The sequence below is a fragment of the Phocoena sinus genome, chromosome 12 (assembly GCF_008692025.1).
Source record: "Phocoena sinus isolate mPhoSin1 chromosome 12, mPhoSin1.pri, whole genome shotgun sequence".
Classification (NCBI taxonomy): domain Eukaryota; kingdom Metazoa; phylum Chordata; class Mammalia; order Artiodactyla; family Phocoenidae; genus Phocoena; species Phocoena sinus.
This window is the reverse complement of record NC_045774.1, coordinates 33,181,333-33,196,541: the sequence shown is the minus strand read 5'-3', so window position 1 is coordinate 33,196,541 and position 15,209 is coordinate 33,181,333. Positions and strand designations below refer to the sequence as shown.

Sequence of the window (15,209 nt, the reverse complement as noted above, 5' to 3'; positions counted from 1 at the left end):
CCAGGGAAGCCCTAGAACAGTATGCCTTTTGACTGGCAATAGCTAAACGTATCAAACTAGCCAGCGTGCTTAACCCATATGGGAGAAAACTAAGATCTAAGAGTTTTCCAGTTATCTATTGCTGAGTGACAAACCACCTCAAAATTAGTAGTGTGAAACAGCTATTTTAATATGTTCACAAATTTTGCAGGTAAGGAATTTGAACAGAGTATTGCAGGGATGGCTACTCTTTGCTCAGTTATATCTTGGGGCTCAGGCAGGCAGACTTGAATGGTTGTGAGTGAATTGAACCATTGGAAGCTTTTTCACATACATGGCTATTGCCTGGAATGCAATAGCTCAAAGGCTGAACTCACCTGAGACAGACCAGGCATCCCACACATGACCAATATATGTAGTTTGGGCTTCCTCAAAGCATGGTGGCCTTAGGGTAGTAGGAACCTTCATGACAGCGCAGAGTTCCAATAGAATATGTACCCAGAAAATAAGGCAAAACTTAATGATGATTTATGACCTTACCTCAAATTTCACACGATATTCCATTGGTCAAAGCCATCACAAACCCATTCAGATTCAAGAGAGAGGACAGATACCCCCTTTGACTCTCACTGGGATGGGTGTCAAAGAATTTGTGACAGTATTTTAAAACAATTATAACAAAATAGAACAGAAAACATGTTGTCCTAAGCAAATAGTATCTATGAACACATGTAGAGACGCAGAACTGAAACCACGTCCCAGAATCTCTGCCATTATTTACACTTTGGCTTTGGGCAGATCACATATCTTCTTTGGTCTGATGTTTTCCTTATGATAAGACAAGTGTTTGGAGGCTAAAAGGCATAAATAAAAAGTCCTTTTATAGGTGGGGAAATAAATGAAGTCAGTTGATTTGCCATCAACTTCTTCATACATGATTACTTTCAGAAATACTGCTGTAGACTCTAAAACGATGGGAGGTTCTTCATGTTATCACACTTCTGCTTATTTATCATTGAATAAATGAGTGCTAAAATCAGACAGTGATGCATATAGGTTTTCTTTATTACCTACTTATAGTGAATTTCTAAGAAATATCTAATATTTTAAAATTAAATCTATCAGTTCCAAGAATTATATGAGTGGCCTAACTGATTTGATTTAGGAGAGAGATAAAGGTCCATATTTTTATGTCTCAGCACTTAGGGGATGGGTTAATTCAAAGACGTGTTTTCCTTCTTCTCCCTCAGTGGGAAGGGAAGTTGCTATTAAATGGACCAGAAAGCTGATGAAGTTTTGCTGTTGCCATTTACAAAGTATATGAGGTACTACACGTTTAATTGGAAATGTTTTATATTAGTCATTAGTAGCTGGAGCTAACCTTCTGTTTTAACTGATCATACAAGTCCCATGCTTTTCCATGTACCAAAATATAAATGGTAGCTCAACGAGAAAAACTGATGAGGAGACTAAAAATTAATGAGACATAAAAGCTTTTGACGCTGACCTTGAGATGCAATGTGGTATTTATGATGTTAAATCACTTGCCTTCTTTTAAATAGAGAAACAGCTGGTCTGTGTGGGAGGGTTGTTCAGTTATGACTGAGAAGAAAGAGAAATAACAGAGATGTCGAAAGCTTTAGAAATAGTATATAAAATAAAGTATGTACTACGAAATTCAGTGCAATATGCTAAAGTTCAAAGACTGCATAAATGATCCCCCCCCCGCAAAAAAGTATACAGCTGCTATGCTGATGTAAAAGTACATGAAGAAAATAAGTGTCCAAAGCTGCATAAATATTTGCACCCCTGTGAGAGTGTGAGAAAGTGTGTGTTTCATGTTGTGATGGATGGGGCTGCTTTTACGTGCCTTTTGAACTCTTAGCAGAATGGAGTGTCCTAAGGGTCTGTCTGCCTTTGTATGGCGGAAACTCTGTTTTCTTAGAAAATAGTAAGGAACACTATTTATACTCCCTTTGTTATAAAAGCGTACCTACAGTTTATGGGAATTGGGGGACTTAGTAGAAAAATCACAAATTTTCTCCTATATCTTACAAGAAATACTAAGCTTTATCTTAACATTTTGGCTATTGTTTTTCCCTGACTTCTGGGTTTTTGGTTTTTGTTTTTGTTTTGAGTTAAGGAGTCCAGAGTCTGACGTACTTTTAATATATGAGTGATGAAATTTGTAGATTCAGGTAGGGATATTTTAGTGTAATGATTTATCTACTTAAAATGAAAAGAGGGCTTCCCTAGTGGCACAGTGGTTGAGAGTCCGTCTGCCAATGCAGGGGACATGGGTTCATGCCCCGGTCCGGGAAGATCCCACGTGCCACGGAGCGGCTGGGCCCGTGAGCCATGGCCGCTGAGCCTGCGCGTCCGGAGCCTGTGCTCCGCAATGGGAAAAAAGAAAAGAAAAGAAAAGAAATGAGGGCAAGGCATATCTAAAATACTGTGTAATATATTTACTTGAGTGCAATCATTTCTGCATATTAGAGTTTCCTTATTGAAGCAAGAAGTCTGATGTATCAGATTTCTATTGTCATTTAGTCAGAGAATTTTAGAACTAAAGGTGTCAAATAATAAAAATGTACATATATGTAGTCTCCAAAATATACTAATATTACTTCTTAGAAATCTCAAAATAATACAGTAAAATAGCAGGAAAATCATTGAAACTTGCACAGTAAAGATGATGATTTTAAAGCTCTTTTCAGATAAATATGTCATATAAGTATGACAGAAGTCATACTTCTGTGAAATACTCATGAACTGAGACATCATGTCAGCTCTTTTTACTTCCATATTCAGAGTCTGGTTTTGGTTTTGTTCTTCAGAAACAAATAGTTTTAAAATTACACATCTGGTTTGAGCAGGGCTAGCTAACACTCAAGTCTCCTGACTCTCTTTTCTTTGTATTTTCTCAGTATCACTATTCCAGAAACCCCTCTAAATATATGTGCAAAGCATTCTTTATAAAATGCGCTTTCTCCCTGGTTACCAGGGCCATTTTGCAGGTGCTTAAATCACAAATATTTGACCTTACTCAGATATCCCAGCTAGTGATGCTGATTCTATTAGTTATTTCATCTGATAAATTAAGAATAAATAATATGAAAATAGTAACTGCCATGTATTTTGGGGTTGACTCTTATTTTCCCTATTTCTACATTACTTTTTATGTATATGTATATATATATATAATATTGCATATATATAATTTTTCTCATTTTATGTAAATGGTAGTATGACATACATATTATAAAAGCACATTATAGTTTTTATTTAATGTGATGAAAATAATTCCATATTAAGGGATAAATATTTTTCTCCTCCATGTATAGAAATATATATATATATATACACTTATATATATAACTTTTGGTTAATTTTATTTTGTTGAATACATGCACCCAAATTCTTTCAGCGGTCATAAAAGAGGTTAAACTTGACTCTAGTGCTAGATCATGAGGTTCAAGTCCTGGTTTCACCACGTACCAACTTTATAACCTTGAGCAAGTTATATAATCACTCAATGCTTCAGTTTTCTCATCTTTAAAATAAATGTAACAATGATAACAATATGCCTATCTCATAAGGCTGTATGAATATTATTTTGAGGGTTAAAGGAGTTAATATATGTACAGCCACATTGCAGAATATTTGCCATCGCCATTATTATCATTATTAATATGTCCAATAATCACTGTTGATGGACATGGGTCTATTTTCAATGCTTTTCTAGTACAAACATTGTTGCAATGAATAATCACGTGCTTAGCTATATCTTACATGTGCAAGTATAACTGTTGGATAAATTTCCAGAAGTAAAATTGCCATATGAAAGTGTATATGCATTTGTACTTTAGATATTACCAAATCGATCCCATAGATTTTTTTTTTTTTTTTTTTGCGGTACGCAGGCCTCTCACTGTTGTGGCCTCTCCCGCTGCGGAGCACAGGCTCCGGACGCGCAGGCCCAGCGGCCATGGCTCACGGGCCCAGCCGATCTGCGGCGTGTGGGATCTTCCCAGACCGGGGCACAAACCCGTGTCCCCTGCATCAGCAGGCGGACTCTCAACCACTGCGCAACCAGTGAAGCCCCTATCCCATAGATTTTATACATACACCACCAATGCATGAAAGTGTTTGTTTCCCTAAGTCCTTCACCAATAGAGTATGTTATCAAACTTTTGGATCTTTACCAATTCAATGAGTGAGCAATGGTATTTTAGAGAAGTTTTACTTTTTCTTCTCATTATTAATGAAGGTAATATATTTTCATGTTTAAGAAACAGCAGTGGGGCTTCCCTGGTGGCGCAGTGGTTAAGAGTCCGCCTGCCGCTGCAGGGGACACGGGTTCGTGCCCCGGTCTGGGAGGATCCCACGTGCCGTGGAGCGGCTGGGCCCGTGAGCCATGGCTGCTGAGCCTGCGCGTCCGGAGCCTGTACTCCGCGACGGGAGAGGCCACAACAGTGAGAGGCCCGCGTACTGCAAAGATAAAAAAAAAAAAAAAGAAACAGCAGTATTTTATTTTCTACATGAACACTTAGACTCAAATTAACAAACTTATTTTAAGCTTGCTCAGTTCCCAGAATAATTATAAGAGAAAATGCGGCTATGTTTGAATAAATTCAATATGCCTCGTGTAGAACATGAAGAATAGGTTTTACATAGTTTTTCTCATGAATTATTTTATAAAGACCCTTCAAGGTAGGTATTTTCATTCTCTTTTAGACATAACACTATGTATACTATAGAATTAAATTAATTTGTCCAAAGTCACACAGTAAATGTAATGGAGAGTGAGTCAGTCCTATTCTGGAGCACAGGATCTTTGCATTATACATACCATGCACACTGAGTGTGTGTGTGTGTGTGTGTGTGTGTGTGTGTGTGTGTGAGAGAGAGAGAGAGAGAGAGAGAGAAGGAGGGAGAGATACACAGTCTTGAATTTAAAAAGGTAAATCAAGGCTGCATCTCGATATCACTAAAGTAAAAGTGTGACCTTGAACAATTTAACCTTTTGGAACCTTAATTTCCCCCTGTATATGATATGATATAATAATAATAATACTTATGAGATTTTTCAAGAGTAAATAAAATGATGCCAAAAGTGCTATTGAAATTCTAAAGTTTTATATAAATGTTTGCTTGATTATATAAGGCTCAGTAATTGGGTCCCTTAATTTGAGACCTACTGTAATTTTATATTATGCATATATTGCTTAAAAATGTGACAAATGTTTGTTTTCAAGCTTAAAAATACCCAGATCATACTGATTTGTTGCAATGATGTGGTAATCAGAGAATCTTGCTCTGGATGGTTACAAACTTTTGGAGATTGTTTTACATAATAGCAACAAGAACAATGATAGCAGCTAACCTTTATTCAACACTTGTAAAGTGTCAAGCACTATTCTAGATTATTCAATTGAATTCTCACAACAACCCTATAAAGCATTTACTGTTGTATCATATCCATGTTTCGGATGAAGATTTGAGACAAAGAGAGATTAAGTAATTTGCTCTAGTCATAAGCAATTAATAAGTGGCAGGCAGAGCTGACTATTTCTTCCCCAGAAATCTAGCTCCAGAACATGTTCTTTTTCCCACTATGCCATTCTGTCTTTGTGTATACAAGTAGTTTTCTCTTAATAAAGTGTGTTGCTCTTTCCTATAAATTTTTTATCTCTAAAATCACAGAGCAGAAAGCAGATGTATATAAAACTAATGCTATCCTGGGGCTCTACAATAGAAATTGCAGAGGGTTACCCTGATATTTACTCACCAACTATAATAAAGTAGCTGTAAAACTTAGCATGGTGGAATTTCAAGTTGCCCAGTGATTTCAGATCTAGTCCAACCTTTCAGCTGATATAGGCATTCCTTCTCCATCATTCTGGACAGATGAAGCTCTATTCATATATCTTCAGGGATATGGATACCCTACAAGGTAGTTCATTCAATTTTCAACAGTTCTAGATATTAGAAGTTAATTTTTCCACATGACCAAACAATACTCCTTCTCCCCACTTCCTTATATAGGCTCAATTTCTGTGCTACAAACAGAGCACGTTTTTTTCCTATTGTACAAGCTAGAGCCTCAGACATTCGAGAAAACAATCATGTTTTCCCTAAGTTTTTTCTTTTTTAAGATTAAAGATTCCTATTACCTTTCTAAACCTTTTGCTCAGCTTTTAGAGCCATCAACATCCTGGTCATTCCCCTTTGAATGAACTCTAATTTGTCAACTACTCTCTTAAACGGTGATATCAAGGATATGCTCTTACTAGCTGTGATTGCAGTTGGATTATTGCTTCCTTTAATCTGTGTGCTAGGTCTCTTCTTAATACAGAGAGCACATTATTTGCCAGTGTATCAGAACGTATTGAAAATGTGCATATGACTTATAAAATATGTATTAGGGAGTGCTGGAAATTGCACTATTATCCTAGCATATAGAAGCTGGTGAAAAGTAATGGCGTATAGTTGCTTCATGTGTGTAAATGTCTAAATGACTTAAATATTGATTTTTTTCCCTTCAACTTCAGATCAAACTTCCCAGTGCTAAAGCTTCCTTATTTTAAAACAAATGCATTTATAGTTTGCCAGTCAGCAGTACAGTAAGTTCCTGTGGTAAGCTCGAATCACCAAAAAGCTCAAATAGATATGTCTAGTTTGGTTTGTTTTTAGGACTGATAAAGATAATAATAGAGAGACCAATAAAGACCTACTTTAATAACAACTGCAAGTTATCTCATGGAGTCGTACAAATTTTCCGAGTTTTTTTAATGCTTTCTCCATCTATTCAATATCATATATTGAAATGATATATGGTGTTGAATTTGATTAAAATTCAGCAAATATTTATGTACCATCTACTATCTGTGAGATACTTATGCAGAGTACCAGAGGGAAACATTAAAACATGAATAAGATCTGAATCCTGCCATCACTGTGACTCTTCCAGAAAACCTAAGATTTTAAAGTGCATTTAGAATTATGAAATAAATATTATTATGATTAGATTTTTTGTGTGAAGTGTGTACATATTTAATTTTGAAAATATATTAAAACAGTATAACTTACAATATTTTTTACTTATATGCTAGGTGCCGGGTGAGAAATTTACCTTGTATTTTCTCATTTCATACTCAGAACAAAATTCTGAGGTAGGTGTAATCCAGCTCATTTTAGTGAAAATCAGCTGAGACTCTGAAGGCATAAATAACTTTCCCAAGGGCCATACAGCAATTTAGAGGCAGAACCAGGATCTGAAATTAGGTCCGGAAAATCTCCAGGAATGGGTTTGATCTTTGGTGTGATTTATATCTGACCCCTATATTAATAGACATCAGATAACTAACACAGCCCTTTATCTGTTCATTCTGGAAGAAGATACTTAAATGTATTTTATTAGCCTGTTGATTCTCCTCTAGTTTCCATCGCACATTTGGGAATGTTTTCTTCTAAAATTCATAATCAGCTTCTACTGCTGTTAATAAAGAATCACCTGCAGAGTTCACAAATGAGGAAAGAAGGAAAAGAGAATAGTGGTAGATCAGTTTAGCGTCAAATCAGAATAGTATTCCAGGATGTGTTCTGGCTTCTGCTTTTGAGGGAGATAAGTTGACTGCTATTTCAAAATAACCTCTATTTAAATAATGTAACCTAAAATTAATTGAACTTATTTAAACATGCAGCAGTTCCAACCATATTTAGTGTTGCTAAAGATATAAACTGTTAGAATTGCCTGTGGGCAAGAGGAAAGCTCTGTTTATTACACTCTTGCTACTTTTGCAATGTGAGGGGAAAAGGCTATACAATAGCCATATACTATCCAAAGTAATGAATATACTTATAAGACAAAATACTTAAGCAGTAAGAGAAAGGTTAACTAAAATTCTCATTCACATAGAAAATAGCAATGCTGTTAACTCTTTTTTACAGTGTTTTCATAAATTTTCCACAAGGATTGTATATTTCGTTTTCATTCGTCATTTATGTGAAAATAGTAAGTCTGTTTCTATGTAACTTACTGGAACTTGGATTAAAATGGGTCCTGTAATTTTAATCAGATCAATGTTATATATCATGAGGATATAGTTTTCTGTTTTCTTGGCAGAGAACTTAAAGAAAAAAATTAAGCCCTAGTCAATACGAAACATACGTATATATAAAACCATAATTTATGGTTTATTTGATTAGATCAATGGTTAATAATATGCTACATGTATTTTTTGTACTGAATATTTACTCATAAATTAATCCAACCCAAAGAAAGAGTACTAATGGAAGCTTCCATCCAAACATAAAAAGTAAACAGAAGACAAACAGCTGTTGCAAAAATCCTATTTTTGAGTCTGGGCTTGATAACAAAAAACAGTTTGGAGAATTTGGCTGCTACCATTTACTCGCATCTGTTGAGACTGTACTATTTCAACTCAATATTTGATCAGTGCATGTCACAAGGTAGCAAGTAGTTCTCTAAGTCAGAGAACTTAGAGAAAACACTAAATACTAATTTATGTATGGGATGTTGTACTTCTAAGTGCTTCGTCTTCTATGTAAAGTTTAGCAAATCTGTTCATGAGATGTTTATATTTTTAAGTGCCCCCAGAAGGATCTAGGCATTTGTAGAAAATACATGAAATAGAAAAAGAGTAACCCATTCATTGTAATTTTTAAAAATTTGATCTCTCTACCTTTGGACTTCTTGTTATATGAGAACCACTAATTGTCTGGTTTTCAGTTGCAACCAGATACATTCTTACCTGATCAAACCTTTATAATTCCATTTGCTTTGAATCATAACTGAGTATAGGGAAAGTATAATTGGGCCTCACTTTGTTACGCAGGAGACAGAAAGCTTATGCTGGAGATAGGTGGGCATTACTCAAGTGAATAAACAACTAATCTAACAAAAATTCATATGGGAATCTCATATTGACTTCTTAATTCCTCTAGATGTATCTCTCACAGTTGCTTTGTTTTCCCTCTGCCAACCAAAATGCTGTAATGAATATCTCTTGGCATTATGAATAAGAAACACTGTATATGAATACTTGCTAGGAAGTAGGTTGTGAGAATTTGGAAAAACATGGTGAAAGTTGGGAAGAATAAATATGCGTGAGTAGTTCTGTAAGCAGTTGGAGGACTGGGCTGCAAGGACACTGAATGATCAGGTAGCGAGTGTTACACTGAGGGAGTATCCCTGGTGGGCTGCCACAAAACTCTGTACTTGGCCCTGACGCATTCACAATTTTTAATCACTGCTTTGGATACATATGAACTTTAGATGATACAAAGTACAGAGGGATGCAAAATTATCTTATCGGGTTGGAAGTGGCCAAGTCTAAAAGGAAAAAAAAAAAAATCAGAAGAGGAGAGAAGGAGATGGTGGGAGTGGGGGTAGGGTTTGAGGGAGATGTGTAAAAGGAAGGAAAGAAGGCAGAAAAAGCAAGCAGAGAGGAAGAAAAGAAAGGGAGTAAGGCAGGCAGAAAGTAAAATTCCTCAAGTTTTTTTCTTTGTATCTCCTGGACTGCATAAAGTAGCCTCTTGCCTTCCAAAGCAACATCTCTAGAACGTATGGTCCTCATGTGACACCCACAACTCCTAGTCCATTTCCTGTGCGTCAAAGATGATGTAACTTTAAGATCTCCCATGTAAATTCTGCCTGTTCTCTAATTCAACATCCCCTTGCATCGGTTCTATTCTAATGATCAAGTTTTGAAAGGAGGGAAACATGCACTTATCTCAATGTTATAAATGTACAGAAGAGTATAACAAAACCTGTAGTGGAATACTTTTTCTTTTTGAAAGAGAGCTTCATGAATAGACGCATTAATAAACACTTAAATGGGAGGATACCTTTTCAGAGTTTAATACTCTGGGGCTTTGGAATCTAGAAAGATGAATCGCCTGCCCTCTTTGTGATACGAAATTGAAATTGACAGCTCTGTTTCACTTTTCCTGCTCAGTATTACAAAGCCTTTTCCTCATTTGATTTTAGTATATCCTTTCTGAAATATTTGCTGTGGTAAGAAAAGCAAATATTAGGTTTCACACCCCATTTTGTGGAGTAAGAGTGATGATGTTCTGACATCAGAGGACCAAATATTCCAGGCTTATTTTTCTGTGAAAAATTTCCTTGCAGATATATTGTCCTCCATAGATCATCCACCCTTCATCCCTCAATCCATACTTCTTAAATTGGGGGGAAAAAAAGAGAGGCTAGAACACCCAAAACCTAATACTAAATGCTTTTGTAAAGCTTAGCTTTATGAATTAACTTTAGCCTTTTCCACTCATGAGGAAAAACTTTCCTGCCTCATTAGATCTTTAATGCAAGGTGCTACATGCACACTGCATTATTAAGTGTGACATTAGGCTATATATTGCATAGTAACTATAATGTTACTTGCAATCAAGCTGTTCCTTTCCCCTGAAGGGAGAATTAAAACAGGTATTCAGGGGAAACAGCTACTTGCATTGCTCTTTTCTTAATGGGGTGAATTTGAGGATCAGGAGAGTGAAGGGCTTAGCACTGAACCATCTCCAGGAATGGATGGATGGGTGCTGCTCCTTTGTCTTGCAGCGCCTTCGCAATTTGATATCTGAATCTCCCCAAAGGGAATTTTGCTTAATAGATAAGGGGAAAGATAAAAGGCTAGGTCTTTGGGAACTCTTATGGAATGAAATATCTTCATTAAATTCACTTTCTCTTTGTATTGAAAAGGAATATAATTTTCACCTCTGGTACATATAGTCTAATCCATCCAGTAAATATAAGAAAGGCCCTAAAGCAAACTGGAATTGCACTTATTTCTACCTGTGGAAAAGCATATTTCTCTAGCCAATAGAACGATGCCAGTTTAGTTCCCAAATAGCAGGAGAAAATGAAATGTTCTATTGGCTGTACATGCAGTGCTCTGTAAAATTAGAGAAATCAGTGTTGTCCCCAAAAAGGACTAATATGAAAACCTCAAATATAAAATTAATAGAGTCTACAAAGTCCAAGATTGTGGAAAGTTAAAGTTATGCATAGTACACATAACTTATCAATGTCATGTGATGTATGGTTAGAATTCTTTAATGTTATTGGATGAGTTGGTTTATACAGAGCTCGACCTGTTCTTCTGTCCTTTAGTTCTTTTACTAGTTGTGGTTGCCACTGACTTCTCAGTAGACTTTAAGAATATCACTGAAAGAACTTTTTTCCCTCAGTCTTCTGTCCAGCGGGACATCAACCAGGCAAAGAAAGAAAAGCAGCATTTGAATGGTCAGAGAGCTGTAGGAATGAGAATTGCAGCAGGAAAATTACTTTAAGCACACATAAGTAGCAGAATGGATAGATACAGAGGCTAGATTGGGAGTTCTGAAACTTTTTCAATTTGTGGTATTCTTAGTGTCTCCATATTTTTCTCACAATGCCTTCTAGATCAACTGAAATATGCCGCAGTAGTTAGGGCTAAACAACTTAATAAATATTTGTAATTTAACAACTTAGCAGTCATTAAAAAATAATGCACATAAATTTAGACAATATAATAATTTCTTTTCTTCATAAATTACCACAATTACTTACTAATGGGATCTTTCTTGCTGAGTAATATTCAAGTTCTCAAAACCGAGAATCAGATCAGACATTGCTGCCTTTATTTTCTGTTTCACATTGATTTTCGTACAATGCTTGTTTTTGTTTTTGTTTATCACAGCATCCACTGAAAACTTTGCTTAACAAAGATATGACATGGCTGAAAATGCAAGTAAACAAAAACATAGCTCAAAATTTTGAGAACATCCTCTAGAGGAATATAAAACTATCTGTTAAAATTGTGAACTACGTAGAGCTAGTTGTTTGTGTGGTGTCCAACCATTACATAGTATTGCTGTATTTCCTTCAAACATTTACAACATCCCACAGTGCCTGTGTGAGTTTACTGAAGTGCCCTGGGACATCTCTGCACAGATTTTGTGAACAGGGGGCTAGATAGATCCTACAGAGTATTGAAACTGCATAGAAACTTGAATGATACCATAGATCCCAGGGCCACTAGAGGTTCTTCATTAGGCAGGTGCAACAACAGAAGTAATTGTTGATAACACTTTCCCCAGAAAAGAAGACTGAAGTCAGGGAATTGAATTCAAATGCTTGATGAGGACCTAGTGAGTGGGATGTAGCAATGGGAACAGAAAGTTAGACAAGAAGCATTTCAAGGAATAGGATTGAGGCACTAATCTGATACAGAAAATAAAGTGAAAACAATATTATGTTGTACCTATGGTTTCCAAATTACAGTAGAGAAACAAAGCAATTGGCTTGACCCATGCTTCATGGAAGTTAAGAAAATAGTTGTTTCCTGGGAAGACCCAGATAATAAGATTAACTTGGGTATGTTGAGTGTGTGATACATTACTGAACAATCATTCAGTACAGAACTGTTACAGGCTGAATTGTTCCCCAAAATTGTATGTTGAAGTCCTAACTCCCAGAACCTCAAAATGTGACTGTATTTGGAGAAAGGATCTTTTATTCCAATTAATTAATTAAGTTAAAATGGGGTTCTTAGTGTGGTCCCTAATACACTATGACTGTTGTCCTTATAAGAAGAGGAAATTAGGACAGAGACAAACACAGAAGGAAGACCATGGAAGAATACAGGAAAAAGATGACCACCTATAATACAAGCCAAGGTGAGAGGCCTAAGAAAAACCAACCCTGCTGACATCTTGATCTCAGATTTGCGTTGTTTACCCAGTCACTGGTCCTTTGTTATGACACCAGGAGCAAATTAATACAGGGACATGGGACAGGATAGAAGATACAGATTGAGAAACCAGCTATGAACATAGTTCAATCCATGAGAGAGGAATGGAAAGTCAATAAGAAAGGATAACCAAAAGAGAGTGAGAGTCTTGGAGACATCCATACACTGAGTATAGAATAAAAGAAAAATGTATCTATCACAGAGACAGAGTTATGACCTCTGTCGTACTCCAGGGGAAGAAGTATCAGAAAAGTCTAATGTAGTAGAAGACCAAGGAGTCAAGAATCTTAAGAATTATCACATGACACATAGAACTGGACAAAAGCCCATTAATGGTTGCTAGATAAAGCTGATAAATGACCTTTCAAGAAGCACTTTTAGTGAAGTACTAAGGGTGGAAAGCAGGCTGCAGCTTGATAAAATAAAAAAAGGGTGGACGGGTAGAAATAAAGAAAACGAGTGTAATACCACATATCTTAGAGTTTGACAGCAAAACTAACAAATAACCAGAGATAACAGCTAGAGGAGACAACAAAGTTAATTGATGACTTGCAGCCCTGTGCACATTTGATTTGATGGAGAGAGTGAAGATTGGGATACTGAAGGAATTATAGGAGAGTGGAGAAGCAAGCATGTGGGGGAGCCAAGTAAAAATGGCATTTGGAATATGGAGCAGTACATTGATGGAGAAGAGACAGAACTCCTCATCCAGGCCGTATATGAAAGGACAACTTATATTCTGAGTATTTGCAAAACTTTTTCCCCCAAAAAACAATATTCCTCAGAAAAGAAAGTGTTATCTTATAATTGAATCATTATTACAAAGACCTTACAATGGTATGTACTCTTTGGGGAAGACACATTAGCTGGAAACACCACCAGGAAGTGCTTGTTCTTATTGCTTATGAAGAGATTACTTTATGGAGTTGAAGGAAAAATAGAGGCAAAGGAGTTTAACAGAGAATAAGTAATTATTCCTAGGAGGTACAATCTCTAAATTGAAGGATGATATCTTAAACAGTCTTTTAAAAAATTACCTAAGTACTTGACTAAGTAGTTATATAGAGGTGATCATAAATACACACCTTAGGATGAATGAAGTAGACAATGATTTTAATATTATAGAAATGAACACTTGTGGTTTGGGGGAAAAACACCTGGTAACAGTATCATGCATCTATTTAAAATTTCCTGTTTTTCACAACTTAGATGGAAGCAAAATAGATTCACTCATGAAAATTGTTAGATGATTCAAAAACTGGTTCTAGTGTTGCCAAAGCATGGGTATCAAATATGCGTGGAAGAGTTTGGAAAAAAGTTTTTATGAAATGTGAAACCAGTTTTTCATTATTATTATTACTACTATTACTATAAGCCCTCAGGAAAATAGGTTGAATTAATTCTATTCCTTAGTTCATGTTTTATATTATCATTGACCCGCAAAAGGCCCCTCTCTTTTTCTATGTAGTTATTTGTTCTTTTTTCCCCGTTTCCACCCTCCTTACTCTCCCATATTATATTATCTCATATACTATATGACTGATTATAAGCAGGTATGGAAAATACACTGACAAATCAAATATTGTAAAAGATCAAACATTTTTGTATTTCATCTTAAGTCTTAACATCTGGGATACTCAAATTACACACACTTTGGCTCTTTTTATTGGCAAAGTGGGAATTACCTTTAATTCTAAGTTTCTCAAATTGATTTAAGAAATTAAGAATTAATTTACATTGGTCTTTTATTTTTTTAAAGAAACATATTCCAGAAGAATAATAACATGTAATCCAAATTTTAAATAATCAAAATACATTTGGAAGCTCAAAAGTTTGCGACATTATAGATCTATGTCCCAATGTTCTTCCCAAACTCAATCCCTACCTCCTACTAAATATTTTTATTAATTTAGGAAATTCTGAATAGTTAAGTCCTCTTTGAAATATATGAAACATTCTTTCTGCTGCCTTTCTAGACTCCTGTCATTGAGAAAATGTCTGGCTGATTTTGAACAAGCATGCTATGTGAAATTTTGGAAGCTTATCTTAATAGAACCAAAAACCTTTTACATAGATTCGCCCCTCATTACTCACAATAATGCCAAGGGCTATAGTCCAGAGAGATATTTATTATTTTATATATGAAAAGACATTAGAATAGGGCTATTTCTCAGTGGAGCAGGGGAATAAAAGTTTTCTGAATTTTAGTTCCTTATAGAGCTCCCTGTAATGAGCTCTTAGAAGACATTAGGAGCTGCAATTTTAAAACCCTGTTTAATCAGCCATGGCGAGCTATGTTCCATTCCCTATGGAACAACTCTGAGAGGAATCCGGGTTCCTCCTCTTCAATCCAGAGCATGATCGGGAATTGCTTTGTGGTCAGGGTCTGCTGTGAGAGGCAAAAAAGAGCCTAGGGCTGCGAAGCTGGGTCTGTTTGTCAGCATGGAGGAAACTGCA

General features: G+C 35.9%; 1 protein-coding gene across 1 annotated transcript in view; it reads left to right on the top strand.

The window, feature by feature from the left end:
* LAMA2 (laminin subunit alpha 2) overlaps positions 1-15,209 on the top strand; it is a 613,890-nt gene that overhangs the window by 337,883 nt on the left and 260,798 nt on the right.